Below are 4,601 nucleotides of genomic sequence, written 5' to 3' on the forward strand. Positions count from 1 at the left end.
ATCAAGCTTTATTTCTAACCGGAAAATTATTGGGCACAACTATTCATAGTTCAAACATTTTCAAAAGCAGTATTTAATATTTAAAGAAAAATGCTAGTCAGGGTACTGCAGGTTTTCTCATGCATTATTTACCTTTAGGAAATATGAAGAACTAGAATATAAAAAAATATGAAAATGGAAAAAGCCTCCCTACCTCACAAAAGGTTTTGTTTTGATAATGTCCCAATCAATGATAAGATGCTGAAATACATAGAATAATGTGTCAAAATAAATCTTCATTATAACCTAAACAAATGGAGTTACATGTAAGTCTTATGCCTCAGCATAGTTAAAATACAGTCTTGGCACTTACATTCATCATTGAGGTCAGAATCTAACTTTTGAAATCCAGCTTTGCATTGGGAAATGGCAAATTATGGCAATTTTCTCAGGTAATTCAAAGCAATGGAACCACTTTCTCTTCTGTTCTTCAGGAACGTACTAAACAGCAAATAAATTCCATGTTTCATATGGGGTCAATAATAGAACTACAAATGAACCCAGGGCTCAGAGTAAGTTCTAGAAGGAACATTGTTTCTATATTACAATGATTATAAAGCCCAGTTTTTTTTTTTTTTTTTTTTTTTTTTTTTTTTAAATTTTTTTTTTTTCAACGTTTATTTATTTTTGGGACAGAGAGAGACAGAGCATGAAGGGGGGAGGGGCAGAGAGAGAGGGAGACACAGAATCGGAAACAGGCTCCAGGCTCCGAGCCATCAGCCCAGAGCCTGACGCGGGGCTCGAACTCACGGACCGCGAGATCGTGACCTGGCTGAAGTCGGACGCTTAACCGACTGCGCCACCCAGGCGCCCCATAAAGCCCAGTTTTTATCATTGAAGCACTTTTGCATTGTTGGCTTGCAAAATGATGTTCACTAAACCCAACTGGCCACAGAGTCTTAAAATGGAGTCAAAAGCCATAAAAACAATTGCATAAAATAAGAATATAGGTACTTTATATTCCTAAGCATCTCATGTATATAACTTACCCATCCTGCTCCAGATCCACCACTGCTTCGGCTTTGCCTGAGATGATAACCTTTTTAACTCATAATTTTTGCTCTCTACATTTTCATGAACACATCATTAACTCTGGAATTTGACCTGAAATCATCTTTGTTCTTCCCTCCCAAACTCATAAAGGCTATATGAAAGGTACATAGTAAAAACTGGGTGCATCTCTCTCTCTCTCTCTCTCTCTCTCTCTCTCTCTCTCTCTCTCTCCCTGTCTCAAAAGAAACACTTAAAGCTACTGTTTCTGGAATCAGCATCAAACACTTTCTCTTCCCTCCCCTGTCAGGGACCTACATGATAGGACATCCTATGAAAATATGCTGTGAATGTTTTATGAGTGTGCTTTTACTTAACCAGGAAGTCTGGAAGGAGGAGAGTGACCTAACCTGCCACATTTTCTTTATGAGAACATCTTCCTTGTGATCTATGGCTTCATGAAGTAGGCATAGAGTTTCAAAGTTGCCCTTGAATCCTGGGTCAAGAAATGCCACCAACATATATTCTTTCCTGTCACACATTTCAATGAATGTGTAGTTTCTCCAGCCAATGTCATTACTTTGAATTTGATTTGTGAGCATTCCACAAAAAGGTGTATATGCCTGTATATGATAAACAGAAGAACCTGACTTCGATTTCCATTATTATGTTTGAATTCCTGAGTGAGTGCTTCAGACGGCCTGTATTGATCTTTATCCATCTTTCATTCCTCCCTCTCTTCCTCCTTCCCTCGCTTCCTTCTTTGCTTCCTCTTTTTCATTATTTCTTTCAGATGATGAGGACAAGAAGAAAAATGAGTAGAGAAGCTAGAAATGATCCTGCAACTTTGATATAAGAACAAAAACAAAAACAAATGCTCTCCCTCCAAACACCCATTTTTCTCGTGAGAACCTCTGGGGAACTAGTTAAAACGGTTGCTAGGCAGCCTGTTCTTCATCTCACGATGGGTTAGAACTATGTTCATGTTTACTGAGATACTCTGGCAAAATTCTAAAATGAGTGGCTTTTTATTTTATAACTCCAGTTTAATTAATAACTAACATTTTAGGCATATTTATAGCAATCGAATACATGGAAATTCTAATTCAGTGAGTTAGGTATGTTTCAAAAATTCCATCACCTTTTTAGCAACTTATTTATTATTTTTTTAATCTCCATATTTTACTGCCTTCGAGTTTACTTGGAAATTGTACACACCAATCTGCTCACAAAATATCTAGTCTATTTTATCATTCTTCAAAAGAGCTATATTTTCCACCACTTCCCTTGAGAGACTGCACCTGAATCTATTAGCAATGAGATTGTCAAAGAAATTATATTAAGAGCCAGAAAGATAAATAAATAGTATATTATACGTTCACGCACATAAAGACACAGACATAATTTGTGTGCATAGGCACGTGTACTAATTTTCACAAAAATGCGTGCACATATATGACTTCTTCCATTTATTTCTGGTTATAACTCTATTAACCATGATAAAAAATGTTCTCTTTATAGTATAGATATCTCTGAAGACATTTCTCTTTTTTCATTTTGGGGAGATCTAAAGTACTTTTAAGATTTCTTCATTTATTTCTATGTTGTGTTATTTACCTTTATTGCTTTTCCCTTGAATGTGTTTATTTTAGATATTCAAGTAAGTGAAATAGCCCACAGATAGTCTCTATAAGAAATGGGGAATGAAAGGAGTGATACAGATTGTTATCTAAGTCATGCTACTGAAGGAATAGCATATTTCTGGCCCAGGTTCTTCTACATCCTTGCCATTGGTCTCCTTTTCCTTCGTGACTCATTGTGAATTCATCTGTAAAACTCTGTCATCTATTAGTCTTTCAGTTCTTACTATGTTCCAAAGCTAGTGCACTGATTCAATCCCATATTCCCAGACCAGGGTTTCTTAACCTATAGTGAATGAACTGTCCCATCTATATCTGCCCCCACTTTTTATTTCCTGTTTTTTTTTTCAGTTTTGCTTTGTTTTATTTATTTTCTTTTCTCAAACAGCCACCATGCATTCCATCAGATTTTTTTAAAGAGACTCCAAAAACACTAAGAAAGTTTATCTAGATAACAGTTAAGATCTTTGTAATAACTCTGAGGTATAGGCATACCTCCACTTTCTCTTGATGTTTGCTTTATACATTAGGATAAGGGAGAAGTCCTGCTCTGTCCAGTGCTGAAAATGGCAAGTGAGACAGGTATAATCTCAGATTAAGGAATCTTATTTAGAAAAAGGTTATATGATCAGTGACATTTAGATTAACTTCCTAATAATGATAGATCTGGTTAGTTATTTGTAATTTTATTATTTTATTTATTTATTTATCTATTTATTTTTATAGTTTGGTTTTCCCATGGAGTTTATTTGGGCAGACCTGGGGACAGGGAGACTCTACACCTAAAAGAAGGTGTTGGGTCTCTTGGTGGTAAAGCGTGGCTTGTGCTGGTGACACAGGACCCAGTGGGGCAGCAGGAACTTGATCTTGGAGCTGTGGAACTGCTTGGCTGCCAGTGGGCAGCACTTTCTGGCTGCAGTCTCCTTCACTTTCATGATCTGGATCCAGTGGGCCTGGGTGTTGGGCGCCCATGGCACTGTGGCATTGGGTGACACCACCTACAGTGGTCAGGTCCTGGTACTCCTAGCAGATGTTGTGGATGCTGCTGCGGGAGTCATAGCACAGCCAGATGCTGAAGTTCTTCACCCTCAAGGGGGATTTCTTGAACACTTGTCCAGGGTAGACAGTTTGCCCTCAACACTTCTTCATCTTCTTCAGGTGAGACACAGAGTAGGAGAAGTGGGACTTGGCCACAGCATGAAGTGCAGGGATTCACATGTGATACAGGGGCAGAATGTGGCATTTGGGGGTGGACAGGCAGCACCCCAGCACTTTGTACTTTTGTGGGGTGCCCAAAGCCTTCATGGCAAACTCTGCTCTTGTTGCCATCCAAGGAAGGTGTTTGTAATTTTAATTGAGCTTAGTTAGTCTCTCCATTAACAATAGTAAGAAAGATGTTGAAAAGTCTGAATCCCTAGGTAACAAACTGCTTAATACAAGGGGTAGCCAGGGGCACCTGAATGGCTCAGTCAGTTAAGCGGCCGACTTGGGCTCAGGTCATGATCTCATGGTTCATGGGTTTGAGCCCCGCATTGGACTCTGGGCCAAAAGATCAGAGCCTGGAGCCTCCTTCAGATTCTGTGTCTCCCTCTCTCTCTGCCCTCCGCTCTTGTGCTCTCTCTCTTCTCTCTGTCTCAAAAATAAATAAACATTAAAAAAAAGTACAAGGGGTAGCCAGTGGGTATGGGTGGTCTTTGCAGCAGCCCTAACAAACTGAGTAACATTGGATGAATCATTTAATCTTTATGTTCCTTAGTTACCTTGTCTTGAAATGGTAATGCTAGTAGTTTTATGACTTCCTTTTCAGGGTCACTGTAATAATAAAATCCCGTAACTAAAAAGCCAAAACATGTATATGCAGTTCATATACATATATACATATGAAACTTTTGAGCTCTGAATGTAAATAAGGCAAGCATTTGCTTTGCACTG

General features: G+C 38.5%; 1 pseudogene; it reads right to left on the reverse strand.

The window, feature by feature from the left end:
- Positions 1–3,451: 3,451 nt before the first annotated feature.
- Positions 3,452–3,974, reverse strand: LOC112848432 (large ribosomal subunit protein eL20 pseudogene; annotated as a pseudogene).
- Positions 3,975–4,601: the final 627 nt, after the last annotated feature.

This window comes from Puma concolor, chromosome C1 (genome assembly GCF_028749965.1).
Source record: "Puma concolor isolate L17-30 chromosome C1, mPumCon1.1.hap2, whole genome shotgun sequence".
Lineage (NCBI taxonomy): Eukaryota > Metazoa > Chordata > Mammalia > Carnivora > Felidae > Puma > Puma concolor.